Source organism: Pteropus medius, unplaced genomic scaffold (genome assembly GCF_902729225.1).
Source record: "Pteropus medius unplaced genomic scaffold, Ma_sr-lr_union100, whole genome shotgun sequence".
NCBI lineage: Eukaryota > Metazoa > Chordata > Mammalia > Chiroptera > Pteropodidae > Pteropus > Pteropus medius.
Window position 1 is genome coordinate 2,178,526 of NW_024340696.1, and position 22,081 is coordinate 2,200,606.

At 35.2% G+C, this 22,081-nt stretch overlaps 1 protein-coding gene and 1 long non-coding RNA gene across 6 annotated transcripts in view; both read left to right on the plus strand.

Moving 5' to 3' along the window:
• Positions 1-22,081, plus strand: part of NELL1 (neural EGFL like 1) — a 719,285-nt gene that overhangs the window by 499,254 nt on the left and 197,950 nt on the right. The window lies entirely within an intron of this gene.
• LOC120604913 (uncharacterized) lies at positions 3,174-10,509 on the plus strand. The gene is made up of 2 exons (XR_005653439.1): positions 3,174-6,532; positions 9,737-10,509. It is a non-coding gene; the product is annotated as an uncharacterized LOC120604913 (long non-coding RNA).

A 22,081-nucleotide genomic window follows, 5' to 3' on the forward strand; every position in this document is an offset into this window, starting at 1 on the left:
TTTAACCTTTTGACTATTTTCAAGCAACAACAAAGGCTGTTAACATGAGATAATTCTCAATTTTGCTGATACATTGATTTGTATCTTTCGCAATTAAGAATGAAATCATTAGGCACTCTGGAAACAGACAGTTATTCAATTAATCACTCAAAAAACGTTTATGGAGCACCTCTCATAGTAGCCAAGAGCCACCCGTTCCAGAGCCCTCTTTCCTAGGTTCAAATCCCCACTGTCACTTACTAACTCTGCAACCTTGAGCAAGTTTCTTGGCTTTGTCAGCCCTCGTTCCCTATCTGTGAAATGTGGATCATAATAGAATCGATGCCATAGAGTTATGAGGAGAAAATATAAATAAAGCACTTTAGCACAATATATGAGACACTGTCAGGGCTCAATAAATGTTAGCCATTATTATTAAGAGCATCATATTCCAGGTACTCCACAGGGTACTGGAAGGAAATGATGAACAAGCCCAGATCTGGTCCCTGCTCTTATGAAACCAATGTTCAAGGAGCTGAAAGAAAACTCGGTGTGACTAGAACACAGAAAGCAGGGAAGTGACGGTAGATGAAACTAGAGAAGGGGATAGGAACCGTATAAATGGAACTTTTTGCCTTAATCCTTAAAGCAGTGGGATACCATTAAAGTGGTTAAGAAAGGGAAATGACATTTCATATTTATATTTGGAAGATCCCTGGCTGGCTGATGGTTGGCTCCAAAGAAATGCACAGTAAATACAGCATGAGGGCTGTTAACCAGTACATGAAATAGTCTCAACTGTAAACACTTTGAAGCATGCTGTGTAAATACTGACATGTTTAAAAGCCAGGAGTGGATAAGAAAAATATTTTATAGTTTATTAACATATGAGTTGTCCAATGTCACAGAACTAGTAAGTGATGAAACTGAGGATGGAAACCGTACTCTTAGCCCTATGATCTTGCTTAGTCCAGTGATCCAGGCAAGACACAATGGTAGCTTGACCATTATAGAGTCAATCGTGGAGAAAAGTGCAATGGATTAAAGAGCACTTAAGTTGAAGAATGGACAGAACTGTTGAAGGGTTGGCTATATCAGACAAGCTGGCTCCGTCTCTCTATGTGACTCTACTAAATTTAGTGCTTATAAAGGGTCTGCGGAGGTCACTGAAATTTCTCAGATGTCACTACATTAGGCGATCTCAGTTATGTTGTTTAGAAAGTATTTAAATCGTGGAGATTTGGAAAAGTCCTGGGACATCCTCTTTAAATGATTGCCACATTTTGGGAGAATATTTAGAAACTCATAATTGTTTCTCCACAGTTAGTCACTCTCAATAAATTTGGTGGTGGATTCCCCGCCAGCCCTTAAACATTGCAGAGCTTTAAGACTTTTGGCCAGTGAGCCCGTTAGAGGAATTACTTTATTTTGGTGTGTCTTTTGTTTGTATGGTTTTTTTATATTTTTGTTTTTATATTTTTATATGTTTGTTTTCCCTATAGAGAAGTTTAAAAAGCAATATTAAGTTACAACTACATGGACTTTTCAATTATCTTATACTCTTACCAAATGGATGTATTAAGTTTTCCTATTCTAAAGGATCTAGTGTTTCTCATACATATTTGGGACATTTTCTGAATATGAGTTTGTCAAAATATGTTGGCTTTTAGTAATATCTCAATATCCAGCTCTCTCTTCCCTGTGTGTCATTTACTACTGTAATCCTCTGTTAAATCCCCGATTTTTAAATCTGCTGATACTCAGGGGACTTGTTTTGGAAATTTTCTAATGCGAAAAAAAATGTCAAGCTATGACTTTTATTTGACATCATGCCATCTAAATTTCTTTCAATACTTAAAGAAGACCCATTTTTTATACATTTAAAAAGTTGATTTTTCCCCATTATAGTTAATATGCGGTTAGGTAAACAGTCTTTGAAAACACTGAAGAATAAAAGGACGGATAAAAAAAATCACTCATAGCGTAGTATAACTATTTAGAGAACATCACTGCTTACATGTTGATATATTTCTTTCCAATCTTTTTTTTTCTGTCTTTGGTGTCATAATTATGGGGGAAGTCCAGTCACAGAGGTGGCCTGATCTACTTCTACCCTGTCTTGGTGGGTATCTCAGGTTGATTTCATCTAGTCTCACTATGGTCAGGTATCCCCACCACTATTGTACTCTTAAGGTTTCCAGAGTTTCCTTCTCTAATCCTTAGGATTAAAAAAGTATTCTAGATCACTGAAGGGAGAGTTATGCCCATAGTGGATGTGTCAGGTATGAGTTGGGAAAAGGCTCAGGATACTGGTGAGTGGCATGGATCGTTTTAAGGAATAGTGATGGAAGCTGGTCCTCACTGGGCAGCGAAGAGGATAATGCCTTGGTGTTCACTTGTACTGCTCAGAGTCTCTGGTTATGGGATGGCTTCATCTTGTACATAGAGCTGGGGGAGGGGCAAGGAAAGGGGTGAGCTCTCAGGCTATAGTGAGAACATTTCATAAGCACAAAGGCTGGGTGGGGACACATAAATCATTTTCTTGATATAATGGTTTCTTATTTTATGTAATTCTGATTGTGATCATAAGATATCATTATTTGCCTATATAGTGCTTTACCCTTGTTAATATATTTCATCTAGTACAAACATTTTATTTTCCTAGGTTAGCGTCTATAATGATATTGATGATAATCATAATAATTAACACTTGTATAGTGTATATGGAAATTGGCCCAATTTCACACAGCTAGTAAGTGTTAAAGATGAGGCTGGAACCAGAATTCATGCTCTTAATCACTAAATGCTATTGCCAAAACTCTTTGTAAGCATAATTGTAGTTACTACATAATATTCCATTGATTGTATAAATCAGCATTTACTTAACCGTTCTCCTACAGAAGTAAAGAACTTGTTGTTTCATTGCTTTAGATTTTTTTCCTTAGGATATATTCATCAAAATGGGATTATTGACTCAAAGTTTATAAATATGTCTGTGGCTTTTGATATAGATGCCAAAATGCTTTTTATTTTCAGAGTGCTTTAATTCATACTGCCAATCAAAGTTTTGTAGGAGTTTCTGCTTTAGATATCTTGTTTCTCTCTGTGTAACACCAGTGCTAAGCCTACTAGGTGAAGACATTCTGTTGTCTGTTAAGGAAGAGATTTCATATTTCCCACAGGGGATTAGACATTTCCTTGGGGCATTTGACAACATATATTTGGCCATGGGAAATGAGGGGCATGGGGGAGGGAATGAATTTTAGGCAGAGGAAACATTAGCAAAAATTGATGTTAAAAAGTAAAGCCATTATTTTTTGAACACAGGTTTAATTCGACAGAATGTGGGTTGGGTGATTCAAGGGGATCTGACTTGCGGGTAGTCACTTGAGCTCTCTGGGCATCTACTTAATAGGTTATAAAAATGAGAAATTAGATTATTTAATTATAAGCTTCCTTAGCATTTTAATGTTAGTTATTCTATAATCACGTAAGTTAAATAAAATAAAAATTTCCAGTATCTCAAAACAGAAATTCTGTATGTTGCTTGAATTCTAAAAATATATATTTATTATAGGGTAGGAGGTAGAGGCTCTATATGCTTTCAAATGAAAGCTATTATTTTCAGAAAATAACCAATAATCGTGGAAGATTCATGGGGATATATGTCAATTGTGAACAATTTAAAACTCCAAAGTTCTTGTTCCCCTCTATAGCCTGTAAGGATAGTCTTTTGTTTCTTTGACCTTGACTGGATTCTGTAGCACTGTGTGTTCTTTCTCTTGTACTTTAAAGGGAGTTTCTTGTAAAATTAGGGGAAACACAAATCAAAGCTGATGTTGGCACACAGAGATAGGGCAGTGTGCAGTCCAAGTTCTTAATCCAGTAGACATGGTCTGCTCTTTGGGGTCAGGATGGCCATGCTTTACAATTGTGCCACAGTAAGCTTTCCCTAGAATTTTGTATTTGAAGAGCATAGAATAGCTCCCCCTTTCCTACAAAATAATATCCAGGGGCTAATCCATCTTTCTGAAGTTACTGTTTTTGTTATTTATTTGAAACAAAGCCATCATGGCCTTATCACACCATAAAGGTCTTATCCATCCTTCAAGGACCCACTGAAGTGCTCCCTCTTCCAGGAAGGATGTTATCCTCATGATACCTCTCTTTGTACTATCATCTGCTTGTCATTTATTTATTCGCTTCCCTCATTAGCATGTAATCTCCAGAGCAGAATTCATTCAATTCATCTTTGCATTCTCAAGATCCAACACACAGTAGATATTCAATAATTGTTTGTTAAATCGATTAATTTCTCCATTAAGAATTAGTCTTCCATTTGTGTTCCTACTAGTACTGATAGTACTTCTGATAGTACTGAAACATAATAATTGAGAGCACCTGCCCTAGAGTCAGACTGTGTGGGTTCAAATCTTGGCTTCAGTCATTACAGGCTGTGTAATTGCCCATGGTAAATGACTAATTTCTTTGTGCCTTGGTGCATTCATTTGTAAACTGGGATTACTTTATAAGGCTGTTCTTTAGATTGAATGATATAATACTTGTAATGAGCTTAGAATATTTATTACTTTTTTCACCATTATTTCTATACATATTAATATGATTTATTAACTTAGAAGCTTCTTTAAAGTATAGACTCATTCATCTATGAATCTTATTAAATTTATTGGGGTGGCATTGGTTAATAAAATTACATAGGTTTCAAGTGTACAATTCAGTAACACGTCATCTGTATATTGCATTGTGTTGTACACCACCAAAGTCAAATATCCTTCTGACACCATGTATTTGACCCCTTTACCCTTGTCTACCTCTCTCTTCTTTTCCCTCTGGTAACCACTAAACTGTTGTCTGTGTCTATGAGTTTTTGTTTTTCTTATTCATTTGTGGCTTCCAGTTTTATATCCCACCTGTAAGTGAAATCATATGGTTCTCAACATTTTCTGCCTGACTTATTTCACTTAGCACGATTATCTCAAGATGCTCCTCACTAATACTTCGCTATTAGTAGTGAGGTCTCAGCAGTATTTACAAACATAATTGGCATAGATATTTGCAAGGTTCAGCTCTTTGAAGCACTAGTAACTGTTACATATTTCAGCTTTATGAACTGCTTCAGACTGTAAACTCCATGAAAACCAAGGTTATTTTTTATTTTTTACCTCTCATATTCTCAGCAGTTAACAATGCCTGGCATATACTGGTTGCCTGATTGGCATATGCCTAACATTGTGCTAAAGACCTACAGACATGTAAAATCCAGTCCTTCCCGTGAAGGTACTTTAGAATACTTCTTATTTGAACTGGTTTATGTGATTTAGAGGAAGCAGAGAAAATAGAACCCAGGAGAAGTCTGATGGGAGGGAGGGGCCAAAGAGGCTCAGGATATACCTCAAATCCTCCCAAAAGATGGTGTCCAATAACTCACTGGCCTTCCTGTGTCCTAAATCATTGCAGGTACCTCTACTCCTGCCAGAATTTCACTACCAAGCCCAGATGGGATGGTATCCTCCTCTTCCTCTCCTTCAGCTGACAACAGTCATGATTCTGCTCACAACACTGAGTTTGGGTCCTGTTTAAAACAAACATATTTGAAAGTGAGCCTCTGTCATTGGCATTACTTATAATAATTATTTTTTATTTTCTAGAAATCAAATAACAAAACTCTTCAGCAAATTGTTCCAGAGAGCATGGGAAGAGGGAACAGTTGTCATCGTTTTGTGCATTTACATCACCCTAATAGTCTGAGATGCACTAACAGCTTTACTGAGAGTGTGATGAAGTATCAGGATAAATACTGAAAATACTTGGTGTGAATACGATGCTATGCTGGCAAGGAACTCAACGTACTTTCTCATTCATTATCTTGTTCTCACAATGTCCCTGAAAAGTAGATGGTGTGATTCCCATTTGACAGATGGAGAAGATGTACCAAAGTGATAGGCTCAAGCTGCACAGTTCATCCCAGCAGGTCCAGGCCTCCTGGTTACTCTCTCAGTGTCTTCAAGTATTCCAGAGCAGGATGTGCCCATATATGCTTTCACTTGGTCCCATTGCCATCTAGAGAGAAGCGTTAAACACCTTCCTGTACTTGGCAGGAAATTCTGACTTTCTTTCTACTTGCTGTTCACCAGGACAAGCCCCCTGAAATATGCTTTCTTTACACACTTAAATATTTTATGTTAATAGTGATTGAAGTCAGATTTTGAGTAATACTTCCTGCGGTTTATTGGCCCAGTTAATTTAACATTAAGAACGAAATGAGAATGAATAAAATGCATTGTGAATTTCCATATGCAAATGTGTGCCTGGAGGAAGCTGTTAGAACTGAGGCAATCGATAAATTCCAGAAATTTAGTAGAATTGCATATGACTCTGACATTAGCTTCTGCAGGTTGTAGGGTTTATTTTAAAGCTCTTCTTTCCTTCGTTGTCTTCCTTTACAGGACTTGGTGTTTTCTGCAGCTGAAGTTCCCTGCTCTGAGAATGCATCCTCAGTGCAGTACATAAGCAATGGGATTCTGTTACCCAGGTGATTTGTAATTATATGACTCTGACAGGTGCTCATTGCAGGGCTTCATTTCCTACCCATCCTCAGCAATCCATATCAGCCTCAGCAGTAATTCTACCAGAGAGAGGGGAAGGTCGTGGCCCACAGGAGTAATTTTCATGTAGAATTCTTGTCAACTCTAGGATCCTCAGAGGTGATTTAGGGGTCATTACTGGGGGCCAGAAGGAGGCCAACCAGTAGCACTTCAGATTAGGTTTCTACATATATCTCCTTTAAAAAGTTCTTACTGCGTTAAAAGTCAAAAACCACTGATCAAGAATAAGAGAGAGCTAGTAATATTAACAGACACTGATGCTTGCTAGACGCTAGGAACTATTCAGTTCTGGATCTGTATTCTTTCACTCAATCCTCTAAATAATCCTATGAGTATTTCTGTTTGATGGATGAGAAGGCTGAGGCTCAGTGATGTGAAGTCACTTGTCCAGATCACATTACTCATAACTCCTTTCTTCTCTCTTGTTTCTTTTTACAAATCTGCATTGGGCACCAGCATGGGCCCCCGCGTGGTGTAAAGTATTGAGGACGCAGCAGTACACGAGAAGGATGTGGCTCCACCCTCATGGGGTTTATATTCTGTAGAATTTGAACCCAGGTCTATGTGACTATGGCATTTGAGCTCTTACTCCTATACTATATTGCTTTAAATAGCAGACCATGGGGCTGCATCTTGATATAGTCTCTGGGGGAAGATGTGAGAGATTGAAAGAAACAGATGTGTGCCAGATGAGTCATACTGCACTCATTTTTGGGGGTGGGGGGGCGGGTAGGGTATGTGAGCAGGAAGATTTCAGGGAGTGATGGATTCTGTGCTCCCAGAGTCTGAGTCAGCTCTCCTCTTTTGCAGTGACAGGAAAATCAATGAACAACTTTGATTCTCAAAACAACTCCTTTCCAGTGTTAAGCTATGACTTTAACTACAGTGTAGTGTAAAAATAGCTAGACTGTCAGTTAAAAAGAATTTGGTTCAGATCTTAAACCCCTTGTCATCTTGGGAAAGTAATTTCCTGTCTTGAACTTATTTCTGCATCTGCAAAATTACACATGTAGATGATATCCTGGATTCCCCTTAGTTCAGATGCTTTTATTCTGAGTTTGTGAGTGCAGTAGATATGTACTCTGGGGTTCGACGGGATGTGCCCTACAGCGGTCGCTTAAAATTGTTTTTTACTATTACCAACAATACGAAATACATTTTAAATTGTGACCGAGTTCACAAGCATACACACATATACACTTATCAGGGAAAATGTTTCATAAAAATACCATTACTTATGTAATACATTCTTCAATAATCTATTGTATTCCATTATATTCTAGTTGATTCGTTCTATTTCACTTTCGTAGAAATGTTGACCATGATCTAATAAGTTGATTTCATATTGATTTTATAACCTACTAGCTATGCCTGATTTCATGAAACCAGACTGCCAGGGAGTTTCTGAAAGTTAAGCTGTGTCTGGCCCCTTGCTCGCTTTGGAAGATTTTATATATATAAATATATAATATTATGCATGAAGTATATAGTATATATATTATACTACATATGAAATAGCATATATATTACATATAATATGTTATATATTATATACTATATTTATACTACACACACACACATTCTTCATACTGCTAAGCATTTGCCCCATTGCCTTCCGGGATGGTCATCCCACCCTCTTTAAGTAGGCAGGCAATCTCTCCCAATTTCCTCTTTTACCTCTCTAATGCATTAGACCCTCTGCAATCCTTTAAGTGAATCGAAAGTGCCCCCTTAGGATGGAGGCCCAAGCCTGTGTGAAGAAATGATCAGCCAATTCAGCCTGAAATAAAACTACTTCACTCAGTCATCAAAGAGCTCTTTAAAATTCTATAATGCATGGAGCTTAACTGGAAAGAAAAAAAAAGTACACATATTTTGTCAGTATACAGTAATGCAACGAAGCACTTAGTGTAAAGTGGCCTTATTATTAGCAGGTTGGTCTCCCTTTTGCTTGATTGGAGAAATTATTACAGTTCTTTACAAGTTTGTAAACTGAGGCTGAGAGCCCTAAAGACAAGGGGTCTCAGACAGTGTGTCACATCATGAGGCAGAACAGTGTTTAAGCTCACTGGCTATTCTCTCCATAAAGTCCTTTCTCACAAGATCTCTATTTCGTTGCTTGTGAAGCTATTTACAAGGTCAGGGGAGAAGGAGGTGGTCATTTAACCAGACCTGTTGCCATACTTAATTGCTGGTCTTCTCTCCAGTTTCTGTTCATCATGGGCACCATTTTATTTTTACCCCAATTCTTAGTGACCTAGAAAACACCTTTAAATTTAGTGAGACGCTTAGCTCTATTCGGTTTGCTGCTCTAGCCAGGGTAATTTACTTCTGATAGTGCCTCTCATTTTACCTCTGAAGTGGCTCCAAGGTTACTGTCCTCTTCATTTAGGTCTCAGCTAAAATGTCACCTCAAAAAAGCCTTTTCTGACCATCTCACTGGACTAGCTTCCAGTCTCTCTGCCCTATTGTTTTACAGACACTTTTTTTTTTACAGCACTTTTTTTACTATCTGAAATTTTCTTATTTGTTTGTGTACACATTTATTATCTGATACTCTCCAGTAGTGTATTGGTTCCACTGAGGGTAAGGAGTCTATCTGTTCCCCACTGTATCCCAGAGCCAGAACTGGGATCGCCTGATGGGATCGAGGCTCAGTAAGAACTTGCCCTTATGCTACTTTCTGCCTAGTATAGTCACCACTTCTGTAACTGTTCACATCTTCTGCGAGATCATAAGCTCCAAAGGGAAACACCAACATTTTATTTAGCATATTTACATTTATTACCTACCTATGTGGGTCTTCACCACAACTCTATTTGATAGTTATTATTACCCCATTTTACAGATGAGGATCCCAGGTGTAAAAGCTTAAGAGATTCGTCTAACTCATTTTGCTAGTTAATGGCAGAGTTGATATTCAGACAAAAGCATTTGCTTCTACTCTCTTTTCTCATTCTTATATCCCTTTGGGCCCTACATGGAGAATCATCTTTAGTGTTTCAAAAATTAATGAATAAAATTTTTAAATAAGGTAGCTTCAATCTTGATTCTTGAGAGTAGTAAGTACTATTGATTTCCTGCAAGAGGTCTTATTTTCTTCTACTATTTTTTTTCTACATATCTTTCAGATACTGTGGTGCTGGTGGCAGAAGGACCCAATTTCCAGAGAAATCTTAGTGGCAACTGCCTAGAAACAGATTAAAGTTTTATAGTCAACATTAATGTTTAGTAAATGCCTATGGGGTCCAGACAGTGCAGTGTGAATCCTCTGAAAAAAGATTAAGCAAATACAGAGTCTGCTCTCAAGCAACTTACAGTCCAGTGGAATCATGTTGGTTAATTGACATTTGGTTAATTAAATGTTCTGAGATCTGGGCCATCTGTCAATTGGTACCTCTTTGCCAAAGTATTAGAGAAGAGAGGTCATTCAAAATACAATGGTTGTCCTGTCTAAATTGCACAAGTAACAAAATGGGCAACATTAGTAGGCCAGTGAGAAGGAGAAGGAGGCAGACATGAGGTTATAGAGTAAGGTCTTGGAAACATTTAATCTCTACCGAGAAATGCATTTTCCTTCTCCTTTTAGTTAGACTAATGTATTACATTTCCTTTTTCTTCCCTGCTTGCTTTTTCTTCTTTAAATATATTTGCATTCTATTTTTGTAAATTGACACTTTTTATTAGTCTTCTGTATGTCTTTTTAAGTAGGAGTTTATTTTCCTTGTTGGAGAAATTAACATATTTGAGAAAACTGGAAAAATACAAAAAAAAGTGCAAATATAACTATAAATGCATCATTCAGAGAAAATACTATTAATTCTTTTATAGTCTGACTACTTTGTTTTTTCCTTATGGCATATTTTGTCCTAATGAAGATACGATTCTGTTTTCTTGTTTCTTAGAATTTATTAAGCATTTAGTTTCTTTACAATGTTACCCAGTTATAAATCATACTTCAGAGGATGTCTTTTTACATTAATCTTTGCCAATATCTCTGATTTATTTCTTCTGAATAGATACTTGGAAGTAGAATAATTAGATCAAGACTTTCCACAAAAGCTAAAGTAATTTAGTTTCTAATCAGTATCGCATGAGAATGCTTGTCTTGCTACCTCTTGCCAGCATCAAATATTATTTCCTAAATTTGTTGCCAATTTGGGGGTAAAAAATTAATATTCCATTGTTTTAAAGTGAATCTTTTCATTACTAATAAGGTGACCAATACCCACTGGTGTATTGGTCTTTTGGAGGTTTTCCTACATTAAACTTTTTTTGCCTATTTTAAAATATTTTTAAATTGAGGTATTATTTGCATATTATTAAATACACAGATCGTAAGTGCACTTATCAACAAGCTGTGAAAAATGCCTACACTTGTTTAATTCCATTCTTTCAAACTTTAATCATTCCCATCATCCCAGAAAGTTCTCTTATGCCCCTTTTCAGTTGCTGATTGCACCCAGAGGCAACCCCTGTTCTGATTTCTTTCAAAATAGTTTTTTCCTGTCTGAGAACTTCATATAAATGGAAACACACAGTGTGTAACACTTTTGTAAAAAGCTTTTAAAGCTCAGGAAAATGCTTTTGATGTTCACCCACATGGTTGAGTATATCAGTAGTTTATTTTATTGCCTAATAGCATTTAATTGCCTGGATAAACCAAAATTTGTTTATCCAGTTTCTTGCTGAGGGATATTTGGTTGTTTCCTGGCCTTTTTTTGTTTTTATATTTTGACTATTGTGGGTAAAAGCTGAAATGAACACACACTCCTGCTAAGTCTCATTTGGATTTAAATCTACCATCGTGCTATTTGATTTCTATTTGTTCTACCTGTTCTTTGCTCTTCTCTTACTCATTTCCCGCCTTTTTAGATGAATAGAATAGTTTTTACTATTTAATTTTATCTCTACTATTAGTTTGTCAGCTGTATCTCTTTGTTTTATTTTTTTTCAATGGTTTCACTATGGTTTGCAATATGCATCTTTAACTTAAAACAGAAACACTTCAAATACTATTGCTATAATTCATGTTTAATTTAAAATCTTCAAGAGACTATACTTCAGTTTCCCCCTTCCAAAACATGTGTTCTTATAGTTATGCATTTTACATCTATGTGTATTATAAACTCTGAAATATGTTACCATTATTTTTGTTTTAAAATGCCAATGTTTAAAAAAATTTTAAATGAATAAAAATATCTTCTATGTTTGCCTACATATTTATCATCCCTGGAAATCTTTATGTATTTTTTTAAGAATCAATTTCCCATCTGATATTATTTGCCTTCTACATGAAGAACTTCCTTTAAAAGAGTGCAGATTTGCTGGTGAAGTTTCTCAGCTTTTATCTTTGAAAAATTCTTTATTTTGCCTGCATTTTTGAAGGACATTTGCACTGGATATAGAATTCTAGACTTTGTTTCTCTTACTACTTAAAAGATGTCATTCTTTTGTCATCTGGCTTATTTTTGTTGTTGTCATTTGATTTTTTTTTTTTTTTTAATATATCCAGATTGAAAATCTTTGTATTAATGACCGGAATATTTAACCTATTCACATTTAATATTATTATTACAGTTGGATTTATATTTACCATTTTACTTTTTGTTTTCTCTGTGTTTTGTATACTTTTAAAAAAAACTATTTCTTATACTTTATTTTGAATTAAGTGAATATTTTCAAGAGTAGTATTTTAATGACTTGTTTACTGAGTGTTTTGAGTTATTTTTTTAGCGGTTGATCTAAGGCATATTCATGAGAATCTATGTGGGATTTATACTCATTTAAGTCAAGTGAAATACAGATATGTCACTCCTACATAGCTTCTTCCCTCTGCTTTTTTAGGTGCCATTATTATTATACACACATACACACGTTAAAAATCTACTAATTCATTTTTATTTCTTTATATAATTTTATATCTTTTAGAGTAGTTGAGAGAGGAAAGGAGAACAATTGTATATTTATAAATTTTGTTATAGTAACCTTCTTATTTACCATTTTTGGTTCTCTTCTTTTATTCCTGTGGATTTGAGTTACCATCTAATGTAATTTCCCTATGCTGATATAGCTCTGCTCTCACTCACCTTCTTTATGTGGTTATTGTCAAATACATTATAGTTACGTATGTTATAGTCCTGCCAATACAATTACATATACATTATTTTATACAATTGCGTTTTAAGTAAGTCGAAAGAAGAAAGGAGAAGAAACATACATTTATACTGTATTATACAATTGTATAATTGTATAATTATTTTACTGGTGCTTTTTAAAAAAAATGTAGATTAGAATTCCAGTGTGGGTGCCACTTGCTTTTAAACCGAAGAACATCCTTTAATAGTTCTTGTAAATGATTTATCTAGTAACAAATTCATTTAGTTTTGTTTATCTGGGAATGTTTTTATTTTTTCTTCATCACTGAAAATATTTTTGCTGGGTATGATTTTGGCTTGGCAGCTTTATTTTTTCAGCCCTTTGAATATATCAGCTTGCTATCTTCTGACCTCCTTTGTTTCTGATAGGATATCATTTATTAATCTATTGAGATTCTCTTGTACATTATGAGTCATTTTTTCTTTGTTGCTTTCCAGGTTTTCTCTTTGTCTTCTACTTTCAACATTTTACTCTTATCTGTCTGGGTGTTAATTTCTTTGTGTTTACCCTATTTGGAATTTTTTTGAGCTTTTTATATGTGTACATTTAATAGTAAATTTGGTTTTAATCATTATTTCTTCAAATATTTTTCTTTTTCTTTTTCCTCTCCTTCTGGTATTCCATGCATGTATTGTGAACTTAATGATGTCTCTCTATTCTGAGACTGTTCTTTTCTTTTTTTTTTTTTTTCATTTTTTTCCCCTCAGTTCTTCAGATTCCATCTCTGTTAATCTGTCTTCAAATATGATGATTCTTCTGCCAGCTCAATTGATTATGGAGGATACTTAGTGAATCTTTCATTTTAGTTATTGTAGTTTTCCACTCTAGAAATTACATTTGATTCTTTTTAAAAAAAAATAATTTCCATCTCTTTGTTCATATTCTCTATTTGATGAGACATTATCATCATACCTTCCTTTACTTCTTTATACATTGCTTCCTTTAGTTTTTTGAACATATGTATGGTAGCTGCTTTGATGTCCATGTTACATTCAATATCTGGGCCTTCTCAAAAGAAATTTCTGTTGTCTGCTTTTTATTTATTTATATGTATGTGTATGAGTCACATTTTTCTATTTTTCTGAGTGTCTCCTCACTTTTTCATGTATGACAAAGGGAGCATTTTAGGTAATATTTGTAGCAACCCTGAGTATTGACTCCCCACCTCCAAGGCTTCTTTTGTTTATTTCTTTATGTAGTGACATGATTGGACAATTTTAGTGAAGCCAGTTTCTCTTGGAGTGTGAATTCAGTCTCTGAGGTTGCGTGGTGACAGTGATATTATCAAGGTTTTCTTTGACTCCCCTTTTTCCGATCTTTCTGGTCAACTGCCTCCCTCTGTTGGTAACACATACAGCTATTAGGCTCCACCAATTTCTGGTTGATTTGCTCTATTGTTTTTGACAGTGCCATGAAACATAATTTTAGTCTGATCCAATTAAATTCAGGCCCACTTACAGGGGAATTTTTCGAGGCCAGTTTTTGAAATATATTCTGACCACAGGAGATCTCTTCCTAGCTGTCTCTTCCCCTTCTCTCTGGTAAAATTGTTGTCCTGTGGTTTAGTTTTTTGCTTCTTTGGAGGTATCAGCCTCCTCTTAATTGCTCACCATTAGAATCTACCTTCCCCTTTTTTTTGAGAGTTCCCTAAAACTTGAACTTCTTTTTTCTAAATAAAATTAGTTCCTTTGGGCAGAGCTTTGGGACTTTCTGTTCTTATGGCCTGTTGAGGCTTGTTTTAGAGTTTGGTTGAGTGACTCTAATATTTCCTTTACCCTGGGGGTCAGTTAGCCCCGTTTCTTAATGTGGCCTTTCTGGGGTCTCTACTGAATGCCCTGGGTATTCAATAAGTCTCTCAACTTATAGAACTTGAATGTCTCCCAACTCTGTTAAGCTCTAATAAGTCCTCAGGTCGCAGTGCCCCATTAGTTCTTTGGCTTGCTTCGAGTATTACTCCAGGGATAAACAGCTTTGTATATATTCAAGGGGAACCCTATGCAGATTTCCAAAACTTTCTCTGTTTAGTGTCCTCCTCTTGGGCACTCTGCCCTCAAATTCCAGTCACCTCTGCTTCCTCAAACTCTAATCCTTGTCTCCTCATCTCAGCAAGAGTACTGTGCTCTCCTTGGGTTTCCTCATCAAGTCCAGAAAGTGCCTCCAAGCAGAAAGCTGAGGCAGTCTTAGGGATTACTTTATTTGTTTTCTTTCTATGAGGTATTGTCTCCTGTGCTTTTCATTGTTTGTTGTCTGAAAACAGTTGTTCCATATATTTTATATGGGTATAGTCATTTATAGTAGAAGGGATAGTCTTATGTTATCTGAAGTATCATTTCAAGAAGTATAAGTCCTGTCTATTTTTTTTAAACTTATTGTATTTCTTATTTATTTGAGTGAGCACCTCAAAAATCTAACAATTTGACCTTTGTTATAGTAGCTGAAATTTTTCTTTTATATAATTTTCCTTTAACTTATTTTGTGCATTTTATGATCTTTATTTTAATTTTTACATAATCAAATCTATTGTTTGATTTCTTTGTAATTTCTTCCGAATTGAGATGATGCATTTTTGGGGTTTTTGTTTGTTTGTTTGTTTGTTTTTTCTCCACCCTGTCTCATTTCGTTGTCTTCTTGTGCTACAATTCTTTGACTCTCATCCAACAGCTGAAGAAGAAGCAGGACCAAGAGAGAATAACTTGTTAAGTTATGGAGCTGGGATTCTGCTTGGGTCAGGCTAAAGGCAAGCATGTATGGTTTTTTCTTTCTTTTCTTTTTAAAAAAAATTTCAATTACAGTTGATATGCGACATTATGTTAGTTTCAGGTATACAACATAGTTATTAGACATTTATAACTTACAAAGTAATTACCCTGATAAGTTTAGTACCCATCTGACACCATGCGTAATTATTACAATATTATTGACTATATTCTCTATGTTGTACTTTACATTCCCATGACTGCTTTTATAACTGGCAATTTCTACATCCTAATCCCTTTTCCTATTTCACTCATCCTGCCATCCCTGCTCCCATCTGGCAACCGTCAACATGTTCTCTATATCTGAGTTTGTTTCTCTTTTGTTTGTTCATTTATTTTGTTTTTTAGACTCCATATATAAATGAGTCGTATGGTATTTGTCTTTCTCTGTCTGACATATTTCATTTAACATAATACCTGAGATGAAGTATTTGTCTAGAGTTTCCTTCATGGATTTTTGAAGTCTTCATTTTTTTTATTTTTTGTCTATTTAATTATCATTCTATGAACAAATTTGTTTTAATATGTGTTAGAATATAGTTTTGTATGTCTTTTATTCTAATTTCCTTCAAATCATTTGTAGAAAAAGACATTGTACAAATAAGTTAAATGTATATTATTGGAAAGTAGTTAACTGTTACTATCAATTATTTTAGAGTTTATGCATATTAATCTTGTGTCATGGATTTAAGGTCATTCTAGGGTAATATGATATTAAGACAGTCATATTGCATACTTCTAGTTAAAAGATAAAATATGCTTACAATCAATAAAAATGGAAATGAGGACATAAAGACTAGGACAAGCACTAAGGGGCAAAGCTAGAGAGGGCAATTAAGACTGAGTACTGAGGGAGCAGCCAAGGCAGGTAATTCTAATTTAGGGCAATGGCTAAAACGACCAAACTTGCAGCCAGAAATACCTGCATTTTAATTCTGGATCTGTCACTGACTACCTTGTGAACTTTAATTTTTTAGGTTATAGTTAAGGTGAAATCAGGCCATGTAAGTAAAGCAGTTCCTGATACATCACCGTGGCCACTGTTATTGTTACAGTGATAAAAATTCAGAAAGACAAAAAGGTGGTGATGCAGCTTGAGTGATGTGAGTGGGCAAGGATGGAGTATGGTCCGGCCTTTCTCTTTTTATAATAAAACAAATAGAATAGTGTTAATTATGCTTCTAAGCTTGCTTTTGTATGTATGTATGTATGTATGTATGTATTTAGAGTTGTTACGTGGTTCTCTTACATCCATCTTTTTCTAGTTACTGTTACCATGAGTTGCCATAAAATTCAGCTCCTGATCTTTGTACAGAGATTCACTAAGCATTGAAACATTGGGTAGGGAAAGGGGGATGGAGGGCAGAGAAAACAGAGGCTAGCAGTGTTTGTATGACACCCTATCACAGCGAGTAAATGCGCGCCTGGTTTAGCTGTTCTCCATAGACATGTGTAAACCAGATGAGACAAAACTGGCTCTTTCTTCCTTCGCTAAAAGGAAGCTTGTAGTGAAAACATACTGTAATGGGAATAAAGATCACTGAATTGAAATTCCTTTTTCTCTGTTTAGTTGTGTGATTTGGGTCAGGTCCGTTCTTCTCTTTGGTTTCTACTTTGGTGTTAGGACATATAATCACTTAAGGGCTAGAGAAAGTCCTGCCTGTACATTAGAGTTCTTTCATTTATTAACTTTTAAATCAAATCTTTATTGAGAGATTTCTACATTTTAGGTGCTATGTTTTGTGCTTGGTACACAACTGTGTAAAAATCACAGAGCTTGTCCTTGTCCCTACCTTCAAGGAACTTGTTATTTAGAGAGATAGACAGGATTAAATAAGCGAGCTTATGGATGGTGAATGCTATCAAAGTATATAGTGTCACAGTTAAATAGTATAGGTCAGGGATTGGCAAACTTTTTCTGTAATGAGATAGCAAATATTTTTGGGTTTGTGGGTCACTAGGCAAAATGGAGCAATTGTTTTTACCAAAAGTCATTTTTACATTTCACTTTTAAAAGTGAAAACCATATGTAGGTCACATGGGCCTTACAAAAACAGGTAGTGTACTGTGGTCTGCTGACACCTGCTTTGGCCAAATATTTAATATGTAATACAGTGTGTTGGGCATCACACCTTTTTCCATGCAATGTTAATTGTCAGTATTCTCTAAAAGGATTTGTGTGAGAGATATCTCCCTGTATTTGTTTCTACCTTTCTCTATTTATTTTTATTTCTTTCTTTTTATCATATCCTCATAGAGTTAAAAACATGAATATATTCATGTTTACTAATATTTTTTTGATATTTTAATTTGGGCTCCTATGTGTCTTCTCTGAGAGCAGATTTAACCATTTAATTTTCATATAGTGCTCTGGCACCTACAGTGGTAAGTTACTGCAGTTTTGTAGATTCTGTACCAGTAGCTGAGTTAACCCATCAGTATGGTGTGCTGTATGTGCTGAGGCAGCTGGGGAGGGAGATTGAGAGTGAGTACTGAGGGAGCAGACAGAGGAAGAAAAAGGAACAACTAAAATTCTTCACTGCCCCAGAGCAGAATTAACAGACATCTTTGTTCTGACTGTCCATTGTTTCACAGGTTAAAAAAATCTGTTTATACATAATAGAATCAGAGGCATAATATCCTCTGTGTACACACTAAATTATTTAGAGAAGCCCCAAAAGAGGAATGAAATTTAATTAGAAAAAATAGAACATTTATTACTTTTTAAAACTCATATTAGTGATAATGTAGATCACAACAACCAGGAGATTTTAAATGTCTGAAACACATAAAAATATTCTGAATTTTATTTATTCCATTATAAGCCTATACTAAGGTTTCAATTTAAATATTCCCATAGATACTTCTAAATATTTTTTTTCAGTTAAACCAAGAATAGAAAAGAACAAAAAATCCAAATGCATTCAGTTTGACTTTATCAAATATTTTCTTTCTCTCTCTTGCTCTCTGTCTTTTTTTTTTCTCACTGTCCTTTAATTGTCTCAGTGTCTGATCATATTTTATTTAAACCGAGAAAAAAGCGATGACTGGGGAAAATGCCAAAGATCTAATCAAGGAATTGTCAATAATAACCATGTGACTCAAGCCATAAATCACTTAGGATTAAGCATCACCCTTCATCTGGATATGAAATTTCCAATGCCAGTTATTTGTTATCTGCCAATGGAGATTAAAATGTCCCCTTCCCAGGAGACTTTTCAGAAATGGATGGATCCCCACTGTCAGGGCAGCTGTGAAGCTGCCTGCCTGAAGACAGTCAAAGTTGATGACATTGCTGGGATTTTTCCTTCATAAAACCTGAATCATTTCTACATGGCATCCAGATAAAGAGTGAAAGTTTGGTCAAGTCATTATGTTTGTATATAAAGCCCAATGCATTTTAACAGATTAAAGGAATAATTGACTTATTAATAATTGAATAATTAATGGTGTGTGTGTGTGTACATTATATATATATAAAAACTCTCCATGCGTGTATTTGCCATCTCGATGTATTTGACAAAGTGAACAAAGAGCCTTTCTATGACCTTTCTGCCATTAAAATAATAACTGACATTTATTGAACATTTGCTCTGTTCTAGACACTAATTTCTTTACTTACATATGTTATCTCGCTTGATTTTTCTCCGTCACCTCATGAAGTAAGAAATTCATTGTCTTCTTTGACAGAAAAATTTCTAAGGCATAGAGAGGTTATCAGCCCAAAGGCACACCATTTGTTAGTGGGAGGGCCAGGATTTGAACAAAGCTTATGTTCTTAAACATTGTATTGTTAAATCCTATCTCATTCCTTCACAGAGTTTGCATAATTTGTAGTTCTGTATTTATTTGTGTATCTTTTTATAATGCCCATGTCCTCCTATGACTTTGAGTTCCATGAATACAAGATTAAAGTTCACTAATGCATTTCCTAGGATGGTGTCTGGCTCACAGTGGGAAAGCAATAAATAAGTATCTGTTGGAAAAATAAATAAGCAATATTCTACAGGCATGATATTGTGTAGCAATACTACCAAAGAGAATATTTGTATCTTGTTTTGTGGATTACAAAAAAAAAAAACATTTTTATCACAGTTCCAAGAACTACTCCTTTTGTAGCTCCGGAGAGTGATCGACAAAACTATAAACTATGGGGTATTTCGTTGAACTAATGATGCCAGCTGCCACCATGGGTATTAGTTTTGCCCAATCTGTAGCTCCAGTCTCAGAATGAGATAACCACAAACGTTTTTTCAGATGAGCCTTTTACCTTCCCTCCCAATTCCTTCTGGTTCTCATAGAACTCTTTCTCATTCCCGAATGAGAAGCAAAAACAGATGCTTTTGATTATTTTTCCTTTTGAGAGATATCATCTGAAGCTCTTCTTTTTTTTAAAGTTATTTTTAACCTTCCCAATGATCATAGTAGATGGTATGTGGCTTACTGACCATTCTCAACATTTTATATGTATTAGCTCATTTAATTCTCCCATGAACCTTATGAAGGAAATACTATTATTATCCCCAAGTTTTAGAGATAGACACCGATCCAAAGAAAGTTTAAGCAATTTGTCAGGCTCGAACATCCAGTAAGTCCTATTCCAGAATGTACAATCTTAACCCCCACACAACACTACTACAACAGTAACTTTTATGACCCCTAGCCAATATTTATTTTGTTGAGTGTATCCTCTGCTAAGTGCTTTGCATTTTTTCTTTAAGATATCTCACAGTGTCAGCGAAGTAGATATTATTATTTTCTATTTTGCATAGTCAGAAACAAAGATTCATAGGAATGAAAACAATATGTCCAATTTCACACAGCTAATCAGATCAGTTCATATAGCTAATCAGAATCAAGCTCAAAGGCAGAGATGACAGACTCAGAAGCCTTCCACTTGCTCTTGGGCAAAGTTTGCTTCAGCTCTGTTGGAATGGTAGGTTTTAGCACAGTTCATCCCAAGCTGATTTTAGTGTCAGTCCTATGCAAAATCAACTATCATTTATGGACATCAGTTAATGCACATTATTGAATATGTTAAAAACCTCCTTCAACATTCTTCAGATATGACCTAAGACTACTATCAAAACTGTAATTGTGATTTCAAAGCCATAGTTTCTTATAAACTTCCTCAGGTTATGACATAACTTGCCCTTGTGTATCAACTAGAACCTTTGCGTGTATATGTGAGCAATAAAAACCCTCCATAACTGTGTAGCACTTACAGAAAATACATTTATTTAGTGTTTTCTATCAGCCAGGCTCTGTGCCAAGTCTATTTACATATATTATTTTATTGACTCTCATAGTAACTCTGTGGAGTAAATTTATCCCCTTTCAGACAACTGAGCCATTTGAGGTTTGCAAAGGCCAGTGACTTACTCAAGCCAGAGTAAGTAAGGGAAGCTAGGTTTTATACCCAGGTCTGTTCCATTCAAAATTTAAGATCTTTCCACCCTACTTTCCAATCTTGCTTGATTCTCTCAAAATTTTCAAACCAAACAAAAAAACATAGTTTAAGCAATTTGCTCAAGATCACAAACTTAATAACAGGCAGAGGCAGCACTAGAATTCAAATCTTTTTTCTTCTAATGTGTTGCTTTTGGCACTACACTTACTGTGTCTCCTACATGTACACATAATGTACATATATATTAAACAAATATGAAAATAAAAGTCTGTATTTAAGCTGTTTTTTTTAGTTTTGTCATTTTTCATTCTATATTCAGGTGGCCCTTTAAAACTTCTAATTACTGAAGCGATGACATTTAAAGATTATAGCAAGAACAAGTTAAATTCTAAAAATCACAAGGAATAAAAGAATATTCCCTTTGAAGATGTTATTGAGATGTGGAGAGGATAATGCTTAAATAAAGAGATAACTGGGTTTAAATTTGAGATTAATTTTGCATGTGAAAAATCAGCAAGTATTATGTTTAGTTAGATAATATGTGATCATTAAACAGATGATGTTTTGAGAAAGAACTCTCCTGTAAGTTTTAATACAAAGAATTCTTGTGACTAGATGGGTGGCTTAGGTCTTCTCAATGAAATGGCAATTTTCAAGATATTTTTCATAGGACCGCTGAGTGCAATATTTTCTAAAAATAGATCTAAAATGGAAGCTCCAGGCAGTACTAGTCAGTCCGTATCCTTTATATGATAATAAAGTAAAGGTTATTCCCTTTTTGTTTTTTTTTCCTAGGATCAAAATAATGTAAAAATAATATCTATATAACTCCATCACGTTTGATGTCATTGTATTAATCAGGACGGAAAGAATGTCATTCTACTAGTAAACCCCACAGTCTCAGTAGCTTATGCTATAAACATTTATTTCTTGCTCACATAAAGTCTGATGAGCGTTGAGTTGCCCTCCTCCAACTTACAGTTATATCACGTGTTTCACATGGCTTTCAAGGTCACTATGACAGCAGAAAGGAAGTGTAGACAAGACACACAGACTCTTATACAGCACATATCACTTCTGCTCTACAGCCCCTTGCTTAAAACGAGTCATATGACCTCAGCCAAATGTAAGGGAGGCTGAGGAAAGTAGAA